We start from the raw sequence: 17503 nt of genomic DNA on the forward strand, positions 1-17503 counted from the left end.
AGGTTCCACAAGATCAGAGAGTTGGTTGCATCTGGAGAGATTTTGTTTCAGAAGGTACATTCTGATGAGAATGCCGCTGATATGTTCACTAAGCCAGTTACGACAGACAAGTTCAAGCATTGCTTGGACTTGTTGAATGTTTCTAGTTGTTAAAGAATCAAGGTAACCCAACCCACATTGAATTTTCCAAGAGGCAGGATATTCGCCAAGGTGGAGATTTGTTAGGTATGGCTCATAAATATACCAGTAGCGAACGCAGCGAAGTGAACATCAACTGTCCTTACAAAGAAAGTCTCGTTGTGGGGTTACGAATTATGTGGGTTGGGGGTGCGGGGGCGCAGCCCCCACGGTACGGTACAGGGTTAATTTTGTAATTATGTACCAGGGTTTTCTATTATAAATAGAGATGTAACCTAGACCTAAAAATTCATTGAATAAAAACTTCTAGCGCCGCCTAGGCACCGAGGACGTAAGCACATTGCCGAACCTCGTAAAATTCTCGTGTTCTTTTGTTTTCTTTACCCGTTTTCGTCAACAATTGGTATCAGATGTCAGGAGCAAAATTCGAAGTCGCGAAATTCGATGGTCAGGGTAACTTCGGATTATGGCAAACGAGGGTGAAGGATCTATTGGCGCAGCAAGGGATCTTGAAGGCTTTGCGATCTACAAAGCCGGCGTCGATGGATGAGGAAGATTGGGAAGAATTGCAGCAGCGAGCGGTAGGAACCATACGATTATGCTTGGCGGACGAGGTCATGTATCACGTCATGCATCTATCGTCTCGAGACGAAATTTGGAGGAAGTTGGAAAGTCAGTTTATGTCCAAATCCTTAACGACAAAACTGTATCTGAAGCAGCGGCTGTATGGGCTGAAGATGCAGGACGATCACGATTTGGCGCAACACGTGAATGTCTTCAATCAAATCGCTTCTGATCTGGCTCGGCTTGATGTGAAAATTGAGGATGAAGACAGAGCGATGATTCTGTTGTGTTCGTTGCCTCCCTCTTACGAACACATGGTGACTACTCTTACATATGGGAAAGAGACTATCAATGTTGAGGAGATTACTGCAGCCTTGTTGGCTCACAACCAGCGGAAGCAGAATGCAGGGGAAAGCTCTCAAGCTGATAGCTTATATGTCAAGGGTAATCGAGATCGTGGACGGAAGCCAGAGAAGGCAGGGTCCGGGAAGCGGAATTCCAGATCCAAATCCAGGGATAAGAAGACAATTCACTGTTACAAGTGCAAGGAGGCGGGACATATGAAACGAGACTGTCCGAAGTTGAAAAAGCAGACTGATGAGAAGCGTGATGGCTCATCTAAGTCTGTGAACGTGGTCAAGGATGATAATTCTGATTGCAGTGAGGGTGATATGCTTTCTATTTCAACGACACAATTGACGGATGCTTGGATTCTTGATTCTGGATGTTCTTATCACATCACGCCAAATAGGGAATGGTTTTCGACATACAGGCCGGTTAATTCTGGTTCGGTTTATTTGGGTGATGATCGATGTTGCAATATTGTTGGTATTGGTGATGTCAGAATTAAGATGCACGATGGCTCCGTTCGGACGTTGAGTGGTGTTCGACATATCCCAGACTTGAAGAAGAATTTGATTTCCTTGGGCACTTTGCACAAGAATGGTTTTATCCCTAAGGCTGACGAGGATAGGGAAACCATTCGGATTGTTAAAGGAGCATTGACTGTGATGAAAGGCAAGATGACTGCAGGGAATATCTACAGATTGTTAGGGAGTACCGTTGCAGGTGGAGTTCACTCTGTTAAGTCCTGTGATGATACGACAAAATTGTGGCATATGCGCCTTGCTCATCTTAGTGAACGTGGTATGGCAGAATTACACAAGAGAAACTTGTTGCATGGTGTCAAAAGCTGTAAGCTCGACTTTTGCAAGTATTGTGTTCTTGGTAAACAGACTAAAGTCCGTTTCAAGACTGCGAAACACACAACTCAAGGGATTCTTGATTATGTGCATTCTGATGTATTGGGGCCTTCCACGACATCGTCTTTGGGTGGATCTAGGTACTATGTTACTTTTATTGATGATTTTTCACGGAAAGTTTGGGTGTATTTTTGAAACAGAAATCTGAAGTTTTTGAGAAGTTCAAGCTGTGGAAAGCTGAGGTAGAAAACCAAACAGGACGAAAAATCAAGTGTTTGCGGTCTGACAATGGTACGGAGTACACAGATTCACAGTTCCTACAATTCTGTAAGGAGCATGGGATTCAGAGGCATTTTACAGTGCGCAAGACACCACAACAGAATGGTGTTGCGGAACGAATGAACAGGTCGTTGAATGAAAGAGCCAGATGTTTGCGGTTGAATGCGGGGCTTCCCAAACACTTCTGGGCTGAGGCTGTTAACATGGCGTGTTACCTTATCAACAGATCGCCAAGGGCATCGCTGGCTGGGAAAGTTGCAGAAGAGGTATGGACTGGTCATGATGTTAGTTTTGATAACTTACGGATTTTTAGTTGTCCTGCTTATGTGCATGTACCTGCTGATGAGAGATCCAAACTTGATGCAAAATCGAAGGAGTGCATTTTTCTGGGTTACAAGAAAGGTGTCAAAGGATTCAAGTTCTGGGATCCAGTTGCGAAGAAAGTTGTGATTAGTAGAGATGTCGTTTTTGATGAACAATCCATGTTGCAGCAGAAGCAAGACACGACAGTGGTGGATTTCGAGCAGTTTCCAGTTGAGAAACCAGAAACTTCTCAACCGACTTCTGGTGGTTCCACTACGGATGATTTGCAGGATTATAGTCTCGCCAGAGACAGGGTGAGACGGACGAATATAAAGCCTCCGAACAGATTGGGTTTTGAAGACTTGGTATCTTTTGCACTTATTGTTAGCAGTGATGATCCGGTTACTTTTCATGATGCCGTTACTAGTCAGGAAAACGACAAGTGAATGGCAGCCATGGTTGAGGAGATGGAGTCTTTGAATCACAATCGCACATGGGAGTTAGTTCCCCTTCCTGAGGGTAAGAAGTCGATTGGTTGCAAATGGGTGTATAAGAAGAAACCAGTAGTAACAGAAAAAGAGGGGGAGAAGTTCAAGGCTCGTTTGGTAGCGAAGGGTTTTTCACAGCAGAAAGGAGTTGATTATGATGAAATCTTTTCTCCTGTGGTCAGGCACACTTCAATCCGAGCAGTACTTGCATTGGTGGCTAGTTGGGATTTGCATTTAGAGCAGATGGATGTTAAAACTGCTTTTTTGCATGGTGATTTAGAGGAGCAGATCTACATGCGGCAACCTGAAGGTTTTACTCAACCTGGAAACGAGCATTTAGTTTGCAGATTGAAGAAATCTTTGTACGGGTTGAAACAGTCTCCGAGACAGTGGTATAAACGGTTTAACTCCTATATGATCAAGATTGGCTACAACCGATGTGAGTATGATTGTTGTGTCTATGTTAAGAGCCTTGATGATGGTTCTTTTATTTTTCTATTACTGTATGTTGATGATATGTTGATTGCTGCGAAGAACATGGATGATGTTATCGGTTTGAAAACTTTATTGAGTCAGGAATTTGATATGAAAGATTTAGGTGCTACAAAGAAAATTCTTGGAATGGAAATTTGCAGGGACAGAGACTCAAGGAAACTGCGGCTATCTCAACGGGGTTATGTTGAGAAAATGCTAGAAAGGTTTGCGATGAGCAACGCGAAACCAGTTAGCACTCCATTGGCGAATCACTTTAAGCTCTCATCAGAACAGTGCCCCAAGACAGATAAGGAAGCTGAAGATATGGCAAAGGTTCCGTATTCTAATGCTGTTGGCTGCTTGATGTATGCGATGGTATGTACTCGTCCTGATTTAGCTCATGTTGTTAGTCAAGTTTGTAAGTACATGTCTAAACCTGGTAAGCAACATTGGGAAGCAGTCAAGTGGATCTTTCGGTACTTAAAGGGTACTGTGGGACATGGAATTGTTTTTGGGAGTCAGTGGGATAATCCTTTGGTTGTAGGATATGTGGATTCAGACTATGCAGGTGACTTGGATAATAGAAGATCTACGACAGGGTATGTCTTTACTCTTGGTGGAGGGCCTATTTGTTGGAAGTCTACTGTTCAATCTATTGTGGCTCTATCTACAACTGAAGCTGAGTACATGGCAGCGGCTGAAGCTGCAAAAGAAGCTTTATGGCTTACTGGTTTAGTGAAGGAGTTGGGTGTTCAACAAGGTGGAGTTCAGTTGCTTTGTGATAATCAAAGTGCTATTCACTTGGCTAAGAATCAGGTGTATCGTGCTAGAACTAAACATATTGATGTAAGGTTCCACAAGATCAGAGAGTTGGTTGCATCTGGAGAGATTTTGTTTCAGAAGGTACATTCTGATGAGAATGCCGCTGATATGTTCACTAAGCCAGTTACGACAGACAAGTTCAAGCATTGCTTGGACTTGTTGAATGTTTCTAGTTGTTAAAGAATCAAGGTAACCCAACCCACATTGAATTTTCCAAGAGGCAGGATATTCGCCAAGGTGGAGATTTGTTAGGTATGGCTCATAAATATACCAGTAGCGAACGCAGCGAAGCGAACATCAACTGTCCTTACAAAGAAAGTCTCGTTGTGGGGTTACGAATTATGTGGGTTGGGGGTGCGGGGGCGCAGCCCCCACGGTACGGTACAGGGTTAATTTTGTAATTATGTACCAGGGTTTTCTATTATAAATAGAGATGTAACCTAGACCTAAAAATTCATTGAATAAAAACTTCTAGCGCCGCCTAGGCACCGAGGACGTAAGCACATTGCCGAACCTCGTAAAATTCTCGTGTTCTTTTGTTTTCTTTACCCGTTTTCGTCAACAATGACACTATTATTAAGAGGTGGATCAGACGAAGTGAAAAGTGCCTCAAAATATGTGCTAGCTATATCCTTCAAATACTCAGGATGCGTCATCCATTGACCCTAACTATTGTGCATACCGACATTATGATTCTTCTTCCTCCTTTGTGTGGCTCTCGCGTGGAAGAATCTCGTATTCCTATCACCATGTGTTAACCACTGTACTCGGGATCGTTGGTCCCAATACTTATCCTCCAATGCAAGCAACATTCACAACTCAACCCTTTTATTTTCAAAATTAGCCTAAACGTCTACTAGATTGTCACGATCGTAGAACCAAATCTACCCGTCTCCGTAAATCCTTAATTCGAGCGTAATTGTTCCTGATGCAATCATGTTGCCAATCATTCAAAGCATCATCAATAGCCTCGATTTTATTTAGTGCATTACCATTTGTATATTTCCAAGATGTGTGAACCCATTCCTTACAATCTATTTAGTATGCCCAATAAGTATCGAACCGAAAACAATCATTTGAAATAGGTGAAGTATTAGAATGTGCCTGCCAATTCGTGTCCAAAGTCAGATAACAGTGGTCTGATGTGTCTGCAGTCTCAGAAGTAACTCGAAAATGTGGAAAGCTTAAATGCAATGCTTGGAAGCAACAAATCGGTCCTACCATTCAAAGATTGGTTCTTTATCTTTCGCACCACACATCAACGTAAACCACCCTTTAGAAGGTTTAAATCAACTAGATTATTATGTTGTAATATGTCTCTAAACGCATCAATTTTTATTCGTGGTTTTATCCTCCCACCATGCTTTTCTGACTCGTTAAGGACTTCATTGAAATCACCCCAAGAAGCCAAGGGAGGTGCAATACACCATTCAAGTTATCGATGCATGACCAAGGAACAATATCATAGCACCCATATTGTTGAACAATACCCTATCTTATTACCAAACATAACAACTATCTCCTCCATCTACCCCAACGACAGATTAGATAGACGTATCCAAATTTCCATCAGGTCAAAATCATAGTCATCCACCCTTTTTCTGAATCATACTGCACTAAGGAAAAAACACTCAACTTCAAACGTCCATGGAGATCGACGAAGTGCCAATTTCATAGCACCCATATTGTTGAACTTGATTAAGAAAATACTAGCTCCTATTTCCTCGATATCAACTACATCTTGTGACCCCCAAACATTCCGAAAGACACATGATACTGCCTCGCCATCACACTTCTTGTTAAACAATAGTTTACCCATAAGGTAGTATTGAGGCTCTAACTCATTCACCCTACCAAAATCACCCAGTTCATCTAACCCAACATCCTTATCAGCAGTGATGGAGAAGTCCTCCAACTTTTGAAGTAACGAGTCGGCTATAGAAAAGAGTACGCCCTTGGAGAAAAAAAAAAGAAAAGGAATTGGAACAAAGATAGAGCAAAAAGGACACTAGGCAAAGATATAACCAAATAGACCACCCAATAGTGTTATATAATGGGAGACTTAAACGTTGTAGCAAAGTGGTGGAGTCTCCTCGTCTGTATAAGCCTCTTCATATAATATAGTAGATAAATCCTAGTCGTTTAAAAACGCCCCTTGAAGCTGAATAGGATAATGATACAGTGCCTACATTATAGGAAATGTAAACTAACTCAAGTATATGAGTTTGAATAAAAGTGTGCCAATGTAAGTGTCGTACCATTACATATGCCAAACCAGTTGATGTTGAAAATCCTCGTCCTTGTAAAACTACTCATAGAAAATAGCAGATAGAGCACAATATTCGAAGATGACCGGTAAAAATCCAATATGATAAGTATGAGCCGCCTAAATTATAACGAAGATATAGCAGTCCTAGTATTTTAGAACAAACGAAATTACAATTCCATGAGCATCGCAATTACGAGAGTCCTAGCATTTGAGAACAGTTGCAATTGCACCTCCGTATTCCACTTACTAAACCAAACGCAAGCCTAGCCCTATAAAATTGATATGAATATCTATATAGCATCATTTATGTAATTGTCTTGCAAATTGAAACACGATTTGTAAAATTTTAACATTAACCATCCATTTACCTCTACTGTTTCATCTTTTAAATTTTCCACAAATTGGTTGTTTAATTTAAACATCAACGGAAAATAGGTGTTACTATTTAAGTTATTCATATAGTACGAAAGGTTTCACTTCTCTTGATATACCAACCGTCATCCGAAGAAAATGTCAAATCAGTGTATTTGGATGTATTATGCAAAAAATTAAAACACATCAATGCAAGCACCAGACAGATCTCAAACCATATAACGAGACAAAGCTGTAAAACGATATGTAATTGGTAAAGGAACAATACCTACCTAGCCAGTCAGCCTGTTGCCCTCTGTTCACTCCCTCCTGGACTGATAAATAGTAATATGAGGCCAAACTTTGTAGCTTGGCCACTAATTCTAATGTGATCGATCTCGATCTGTAGATATCATTATAATCAATTTGAAAAACGAATTCAAAGTCGATGCCATATTGTAAACCATGTTCAGATCCTTCCATCTCACATTCATACGAATGGAGGCGATGGCCAAAGAGTCCCAGACAGGGACACGTTGTCTTATAAGCCAAGACAAAGCTAGATAAAGTAATCGTAATAAAAATGACTAACAAAAGCCCAACCCAAGTCTAAATGCAGTCCTGAGACATGTACCAACCTTTGGCCTGAGTCTTAGATGCATCCCACATTTCCTCTCGATCACCACGTTTGCGCCCGTTAGAAGCACACAAAATATTACAACATATATGGCTATCAACTAAATTTAACTTATTACAGCCCAATCAATTAAACCGAACCAATGAAATAAAATTATTACAACCCAATCAAAGATAAAAACATATAAAAACACTTTTCATGTAAATCCAGGGTTCCTCAAGCATGCGACAAATCATGTATACTTGCCCAAGCATCCTACAAGAAACATCCGCAGAACCCAGCTCTCCAAAGGTGGCTCCACAATAAAGCTAGATCGTCCTACAAACAGTATATAACTAGTGATTAGTTCAAACTAGTTACCGTGAAGAAGACCCTGAATTAAGAAATAATACTGTCATCTTAACTGTTTTTCCAAACTAACAGATCCCTTTGGAACTGGCATGAAATAAAGCTTTTGCCAAACAAGTCGACTGCTTTGTCCCACAAGAGGTATATCCTGTACACTATAAATCCAATATGAATAGCTAGCATCCATCTCCATATATGACACGTGTCATTGTACAACAGTATAGCCTTTCCACCTATGACCAATTAAACCTCGCACCGGGGTATCCCAGGGGTATCCCAAATGACTAAAGAATTCCAATCCAGTATGGACGGAATCCGGGTATTGTGGGGCACGCTGATTCCATAAGGTAACAGAACAATACCACAGTACACAACTAAATAGTTGCACAAGCATAGGACAAAAAGGAAATCATTTCAATCGAGCACACCTTAATAAGCCACGCATATTAGTAATTATATCAGGTACCCAATGAAACTCCAATGTCCAATATACATCGAGAAACAGAGCATTCAGCCAATGAAATCATTTCCATACCTCAGTATCTAAAACATTCATCCATAATAACATAGAAACAGAAGCAGTAGGATTCATCTCAAACCAACAAGGTGACACAATCAAATAGTAGCATACAAATCGTATATTAGATTCATATGCATGCCAAACAAAAACACCATGTACTGATAGAGATAGAGTACTTAGCCATATAATACTAAATATAGCATACATCCATTCAATCTCGTATCTAATACTGGCATAGTCTATCATGATGTAACAATCAAGCCTCACTAACATACACAAATAATAGCAATGTATGTAGACTAAAACTACTAAAATGCTCTGTAAATCGTATTTAAGTAATCCTTTGAACCTTTAATAGATTTTAACATTTAAAAACCAAAAAATGATCAGCCAACTTTCATCATAAGGAAACAAAATCCTTATAAACATAATAAAAGAATACTTCCATATGCTTGCGCAAGTATGAAGGTCATGACCCCGTAGCATATTCCAATAAAAGTAAGCTAGCAGAACATACCCGGCAGTACAAATGGAAATGGGCACTCCAAACATACAAAAGAATAAACCAAGGACAAAAATTATACACATATCCATCTCTAGTGCTCGTGTTATAGAGAAAACAATTGTGTAGTTCCAGACCCTATTTGAGGAATATCAAACAACCAAAGAAAGGTACAAGGGTGCCGTTTGTAGAAGTGTTACCAGTGATGTGACTAACAAAATTTCATAAGCAATAGCACTCCCGGGCTACCAGTACTCCTCTTCATTGTGGTAGACACGACAGTCCAACACGTTGTGAAAACCCTATTTCACATCGAAGGAGCAAAATATGCATTACCAACCAAACAGATAAGCCAAATGTGAGACACTTTCACCGAATAAGAGGTATCGGGTAAAAAAGGAACATGCAAAACCCAATCGTGAGAGAAGAGCCATGTCGGAACCAATCCAATCCATCATCTATCATGCTTATAAAAGGAATTTGTGACAAGGGTAACCAAATACCACTTGAATTGAACCAAATTGAACAAACAGAATTCGAGCATCTGGACAATTTCATATGCAAAGAAGAATTCAATCTCATGCGCTAATAAGAGATGCCGCAGAATTGTCACCGACTGACTAACGCAATGAGCCATCCTTGAAGCACCGAATTGCAGTCCCCTCGCGCGTGGTGCAATTTTTGCAACACAGTAAGAACCCACAAAGAACGAAGAACTTCTTGGTATCTGAGAAAGAAAGGGAAAATAAGAACATCCAACCAGCGATCGTGGGTCAGAGCCTCCGTGTCCGCCTGGGAATCGCCTTGCCTGAGCAGTCGTCCTAAAGCCATAGTTGGGTGAGTGGTTGGGCTCTCCGATGGTTTCCACACAACCCTTTAATGGTGGTTCCTATTCACTCGAATGAGAAAAGTCGTGGCGAAAGAATCAAAGACTATCAAAGATCTCAACCAAAGATGCGTTACCGATCGTCGCCATTGAAGAAACATAAAGATCGACCACATTGAGAATGAATTGTGGAGAGGAAAAGAAAATTCCCAATCGGTATTGAAACCAAATAAGTAAACCAAACAATAGTAATAAAGTCCAAAGAAATAATAAAGAATCAAACCGTTTTGGCTGAGCGTGAGAGCCACTCGTTTGGGCGACCATAGAGAAGGAATAGCGAATCAATATGAGGGGAAAATGGATGATAATGGGGATCCATCACCATCAAAATGTAGTCACACGCAAATCACCAGTCTACCAAACAATAATTGCGAATAACGAAATTAATCAGAGAAACAAACAACAACAAAACACAATTCCCATATGTAATGGGGTAAGGGGAGGTAGGATAGTAGGCTGCCCCCAACGCCAGATTGAGAGTAGCTTCCGTAGAAGACCTCCGGCAGTCAAAAAATTAAAAATATAGATAAAATGCAATGCATGTATAAATAAATACATAAATACATAGTTGAACAGTATTCATATGCAGACATTAATATCATTAATATCATATGCGCGTTTGTACTTGGACAGTAATCCCTGCAAATAAATCTATACGAAAAAATCTCTGCATATAGACAGAAACGTAAGACCCGACTAAATTTAAAAGTGAAGAGTATGTTACACAGAAGTCAACGAAAGCAAGCCCAGTTCTAAGCCTTCATAAATACCAATAACAGAAACGTATAAAAAGTAGAAGTTACCCACACTACTCGACTACCCTAGTTTTGAGTCTCCATACTTTCCTATCAGAGGTCATGTCCTCGGTGAGGGCTAAATCCATCAAATCAGATCTCAAGCAGTCTTCCCACTTCCTCCTTGGTCGTCCTCGCCTTCTGGCACCGTCGACTGTAATCGACTTTACCCTCCTGACCGCATCCGACGGTAGTCGCCTAAGGACATGCCCAAACCACCGTAGTCTTCCCTCCCTCAATTTTTCGGAAACAGGCACCACCCCCAAGGACATCCTAATAGCAGAGTTTGTTGTCATATCCCACAGAGTCCTACTGCATGTCCATCGAAGCATTCTCATTTTTGCGGCCTCTATCCTCCTTACATGATCCTTCTTGGTTGCCCAACATTCTGATCCATACAGCAGTGCTGGTCTTATTGCCATTCTATAAAATTTTCCCTTAAGTTTTAGAGGCACCTTCTTGTCACACAAAACTCCAGTAGTAGCCCTCCACTTTAGCCATCCCGCCTTTATACGGTGTGTAACGTCATCTTCTACACCCCCATCTTTATGTATCATAGACCCTAGGTACTTAAAACAATCATTTGAGGGGAGAACGTGTCCTTCTATGCATACTTCTATATCTTCATCGTTTTGGTCCCCACTGAAGTTTGAACATAAATACTCTGTCTTTTCAATATTGATCCTTAGAACTTTTTCTTCCAAAGCAGTCTTTCAGGTAGCCAGTCTACTATTTAACTCAGATTTTTTTCAGCAACTAGGACAATGTCGTCAGCGAAAAGCATACACCATGGTACACCGTCAGGTGTCGCACAATAGATGTCGTCCATAATCAAGGCGAAGATGTAAGGGCTAAGAGCTGACCCCTGGTGGAGTCCGATTTCCACTGAGAATGCCTTAGTGTCGCCAACGGTAGTCCTGACGTATGTAGTAGATCTACAATACATATCACGAATCGCCCGGATATAAGCAGTTGGGATCCGTCTCGTTTCCAAAGTCTTCCAGATCGTATCTCGGGGAACGCTATCATAAGCCTTCTCAAGGTCAATGAATGACATGTGAAGATCTCTAGATTTTTCCCTATATTTCTTCATAAGTCGTCGAAGTAGATGAATCGCCTCCGTGGTAGACCTACCTGGCATAAAGCCAAATTGGTTTTCCGAAACCCTAGTAACTTGTCTCAACCTAACCTCTATCACCCTTTCCCATAGCTTCATGGTATGACTGAGTAGTTTAATACCTCTGTAGTTACCACAACGTTGGGGATCTCCTTTATTCTTATAGATTGGTATCACCGTGGACTCTCTCCACTCCTCTGGCATCTTGGCAGTCTCTAAAATAATATTAAAGATGTTGGTCAACCAGTTAACTCCCTCTTCTCCTAGGGCCAACCACAGAGTGATAGGAATTTGATCAGGACCGACAGCTTTGTCCCTTCCCATCTTTCTAAGAGCCATTTTGACTTCCTCAAACCCAATCCTACTTGTAGGGTAGTCATTGGCCGTAGTATGATGGTCGGCTGACCCATCAACGGTACTATCTCTACAGGGAGAGGCGCCGTCATTAAATAAGCCAAGATAGGGGATCTCGCGTGAGGAGAAGTTCTCGGGGGGGGGGGGGGGGTTCACAGAGAATTTCAGAGAAAATTTTCCAATCAATCAACAACAATATATATTTAATTGTTACTTGTTTTCAATCCAATCAAATGGTGCCATTATCATTATCTGGTGGAAGAAAATATAATAAAATTAAATATATTAAATTATCAAAAAAATATTTAATAAAATGATGACACATGTACTATCTGATTGGAAGATTAAATTTATTAAATTAAATTAAATTAATAACTAAATTGATAAAATATAGAAGTATTGAAGATCAATTATGTAATTATATAAATTTTATTAACTGTCACATCAACACTTTCATCAAATGCTAATGGCAAGTAGGGGTGTGCATTTTCGGATACGGATATTATCCGATCCGAAATTTGGATATCCGAAAGTTTTGGATCACTTAAATTGTGATTCGTATCTGATCCGAAAAAATCGGATATCCAAGTTTTCAGATATCCGAAATTTTTGGATTGAATACTTTGATACCTGATCCGAATATAAATTCTATTTTGATAAAAGTTTTGCTTTTAAATTTAATATTTTAATGCATATTATTAATGATACAATTCTAATTTTTTGATTGAGAAGTACCATTAATTTATTTCATGATAAAAAAATTGATTTCAATGATATATTTTGAATTTTAATACTTTGAAAATGCTAAATTTATTTCCTAATATTAAGGCATTCCCCTCAACTGTTTCATGCAACATTTAGAAATTAAATGAGATATTGGTAGAGTAAAAGAAAAAGATTCATAAAAAAATTGTTTCCACTTTCCAAACTCCCTTAATGAGACCTACATCAACAACTGAAAATTCACAAATCTAATCCAATTACAGCTGCCAGCTTAGCTTCTCTTCAACAATAAACACCAAACACGTGCAAAACCCATCATTAGAAACAACATGAAGAGTGAGGTAAGAAAAGAAAACAATGAAAATGATACATAAATCTTAGAAACCCATCAAGCAAATAATATGGAGGAAAGAACCAATAATAAATCAAACTTTTAAAACACCAAAGTTGAAAGCATTTCCCTAGATATTTATTCAAGCCCACGTTCCTTTACATTTTTTATCGGGCCAGGGGTGTTGGGTGGGTTAGGATTATTGGGTTACCTTCCTAAGGGCCCAATTTTTTGGCTATCGGATAATCAAAAAGTTAATTTTAGCCAATCCGTATCCGATCAGATTATCAGAAATTTTTTCTGGATATCTGATCCGAACTATCCGAAAATTAAAAAACATATCGGATCAACGGATTAACGGATCGAATCGTATTTTTTGCACACCCCTATATAGCACACTAGACCTCCATAGAGAAGATGCAACTGAAAGAATATGATTGCAGGATAGAATCTTCCTCCAACACAACGTACACCTAGTATCATCCACATGCATTCCAAACCTTATTAATCTATCCTGAGTAAGGAACCTATTTAACACTATAATGCCCGAAATATTTTGTTAGGAATTTCGGGATTATCCAATCGGGCCTTATAATGAATTTCCCTAGTTTATGAAAGGCTTGACCCAAGTAGGTTTTAATTTGGGCTTGGATGAGCCCAATAGAAGTTAAAAATGATGACTTTAATCATGAACCAAAAGTGGAAGAATTAAATGAGTAATTAACCCATCTATTCAAAACAAAGTTGAATCCCATTTATTTGGGATGATATCACGTTTGAGAACTTGCCTTCTCTTTTTCACCCCATTGTTTGCCTCATTATCTATCTTTTTCATCCCATTGTTGGTATCTATCACAATCTCTTCATATTCCTTGCTCCCCAAGAGCCAAGCAAAGTTGGAAGCTTTAAGAAATTCAAGAATCCTCCAAAATTTCCAAGTTAAGAGCCTTAACCTACTCCCTCCAAGCTTCAATTCAAGCCCCTGTTTGCAAGTTTTGGTTGAGTTAGCCAAAAGTGGGTTTTAGTGGGGTTTATTGAACCTTAGGTTTCTAGCTCATTTTGGGAGGATTCATGTTCATAGAAAAGTTTTTAGCCTCATTCCAAGTATTCTAATGAATTAATAACTCATTTCCCTTGTATTGATTAGTGAAAGAGAAGAAAGAGAGTTCCAAAGCTATATTATATTAATTAATAAACTTTATAAACTATATATGTATGGACACATTTGATAATTCATATATAGTTTATATAAACAATAGTTTATATAAATTATATATGTAACATTAACGTATAGTCTATAAACAATAGTTAATATATGTAAATTATAGTATATGTATACATGTAAACTATATATGTAACTTATAGTATATGTATGTATAAACTATGTATAGTATATATTAACTATGTATATATATAACCTATAGTATAGTATATATACAATCTATTTATATGTTATATAAACTATATATATAACCTATAGTTTATAATCATTAGTTTATATTGTACTATATAGTTTATACGTTATAACCTATAGTATATAATTTATAAACTATAGTTTATATTAATGTACTATATAGTTTATATTAATGTTAATTATCTTAACTATAATTTATATTAATATAGTATATAGTTTATAAACTATATTATATTAATATTAATTATAAATTATAAACTATATTATATTAATATAAGTTAATATTAATATTAATTATATTAATATTAATTATAATATATAATTATTATAATATTAATTATAAATAGTTAATTAATAAAAATTATATAGGGATGAAATTGAAATAATTTAAAATATAAAAATTAAATTGAATCATTAATGTTGGACTAAATTGAATAAAATCAAAAAGAGGAGATAGCGCTAAAATACGAAAGGAAAATAAAAACACGCGGATCCAAAAAACCCAAGCCGAACGGATCGCTATATAAGGGAAAAATTTGTTTTTTTTTCCAAATTTTCAATTTCCTATTCATTTCTCTCATTTTGATCTCTCTCTCTAGCTCTTTGTCTCTCTCAAATTCTATGCTTTTTCTCTAGAAGTTCATATGTGTTCTTCATTTTTCTTTGAAAAAACCTTGTTTTGATCTTCAAAAACACCAAATCCAAAAAACTTTTCTATTTTTTTAGATCAAACACTCGAAATTTCGTCCTTGTTCATCTTTGTTCATACGAAAACCATCATTTGATCTTCATAAACACTAAAACCCATACGTTTTCTTGTTTTTTTCGATCAAAAACCCAAACTTTTCTCCTTTGTTCATCCGTATTCATCCCAGTTCATATTTGTTCTTCACAAAAATCATTCGTTGATCTTCACAAACACCAAAACACATACCACTTCATGTTTTTTAGATCAAACCTCTCGTTGATCCTTACAAACACCTAAACCCTTAAATCATTTTTTTCTTCGATCAAACCCAAACATGTTCATCTTCTATCACCCAACCCTAACTTGAACCTGAACCTAGAACCCGAACCCGAACCCGAACCTGATCTTGAACCTAAACCCGAACCTGAACCCAAATCCGAACCCAAACCCAAACCCAAAACTCAAACCCAAACCCTAACTTGAATTCAAATTCAAACCTAGAAACCCTAACCGAGCATCTTCACTTGTTGTCTCTGTTGATATTCGAATCCCTTTTTTTCAAAGGTTTCATGGACAGCTTTTCTTACGAGTTGAATGGTCCAGGTATGTTTAGTATTGTATTATTTTTTTTTTTTGATTTTAATATTATTTATTAATATATTATTCATTTCTTTTATAGGAGAAAACCCAACAAATCATAATGAAGGGCATTCTGAAAAAGGTAAATAATTTGTTTAATTTGTAGCTACTGTTGATTTGTTTGTGTTGTTGGTTGTTCATTCGGATTGCTTTTATAAGGTTGTTAGCTACCTTTATTTATAGTTTAAATAAACTATTTAATTTGTAGCTACTGTTGATTTGTTTGTGTTGTAGATTGTTCATTCGGATTGCTTTTATAAGGTTGTTAGCTGCCTTTATTTATAGTTTAAATAAACTGTTTAATGTGTAGTTACTGTTGATTTGTTCATTCGGATTTCTTTTATAAGGTTGTTAGCTGCCTTTATTTACAGTTTAAATAAACTGTTTAATTTGTATATACTGTTGATTTGTTCATTCGGATTACTTTTATAAGGTTGGTTGCTAACCCTAATTTTGTTTGCAAGGGGATATAAATGATGTATTGTTTGAAGCAGTTGTTTTAAATAAATCCTCTAAGAGGAAGTCCACTGGTTCATTCGAATTTGGGAGAAGAACCTCTGTTGTTTGGGACCACTACACATTCACCAAAGCTGATGATGGTTCTGTTTATGTTGAGTGTAAGTATTGCAAATTGAAAAGGTATAAAGCTGATTCTTATATTAGTACATCTAACCCTAGAAGTCATACTGAGAAATGCCAAGCATATAAGGATTTTCTTGCTGAAAATCCAGATAGTGTAGCTTCTTTTGATCAAAACAAATATTGTGAATTATTTGCTGAGGTTACTCTATGTCATGGTTATGCATATAGTATAGTTGAGCATGACAAACTTAGGGATTTACATCATCACCTTAATTCTTCTGTTAAGGATATATCTAGGTATACTGTTACTAAGTATTACATGTTGGAGCATGAAAAGCATAAAAATTACTGCTTGATTCAATGCATTCTGTCTCAAGTTGTGTTTGTTTTACATGTGATGTTTGGTCTGCCTACAATTCACGTTCTTATTTTTCCCTTACTACTCATTATGTTGAAAATAACTGGAAACTTCAGTCTAAAATACTTAATTTTCGTCATTTTCCTCCTCCTCATGATATTGAGTCTATCTTTAAGTTTGTTAAAAATATGATATGTGAATGGTGTCTTGAAAAAAAAAGCATTTACCATTACACTTGATAATGCTTCTGCAAATGATAGAATGGTTAAGAGACTGAAAGATGATTTAAATGTTATTTCTCCTCTTTCCTGCAATGGTAAGTACTTCCATATAAGGTGTGCTTCCCACATATTGAACTTGATAGTTCAAAAAGGTTTGAAGGTAATTGATTCTTCTGTTAATAAATTATGTTATATTGTTAAGTTTATTGATTCTTCTGACTCTCGACTTTGTGCCTTTGAATTATCTGTTAAATACTATGATTCTTCTTTCTCTGGTAAGTTAGTATTTGATGTTCCTACTCGTTGGAATTCGACTTACTTGATGATTCATAGGGAACTTGAGGCTAGATTAGGAATTAACTTGTTTATTAATAGGGAAAATTAGTTGGATATCATTACTGATTATAAATGGGAAACAATTCAAACAATCTGTGATTTTCTTAAGCCTTTTATGAAATTACTACTCTGTTCTCTAGTTCTAAGTATCCCACTTCTAACT

The 17503-nt window shown here is 37.6% G+C and overlaps 1 long non-coding RNA gene across 1 annotated transcript; it reads right to left on the reverse strand.

Annotated features, from left to right (window-relative positions):
• Positions 1-7605: 7605 nt before the first annotated feature.
• LOC120138312 lies at positions 7606-10045 on the reverse strand. Its single transcript, XR_005517520.1, has 2 exons — positions 7932-10045; positions 7606-7845 (listed from the first exon to the last, which is right to left on the reverse strand). It is a non-coding gene; the product is annotated as an uncharacterized LOC120138312 (long non-coding RNA).
• Positions 10046-17503: the final 7458 nt, after the last annotated feature.

Source organism: Hibiscus syriacus, unplaced genomic scaffold (assembly GCF_006381635.1).
Source record: "Hibiscus syriacus cultivar Baekdansim isolate YM2019G1 unplaced genomic scaffold, ASM638163v2 tig00110683_pilon, whole genome shotgun sequence".
NCBI lineage: Eukaryota > Viridiplantae > Streptophyta > Magnoliopsida > Malvales > Malvaceae > Hibiscus > Hibiscus syriacus.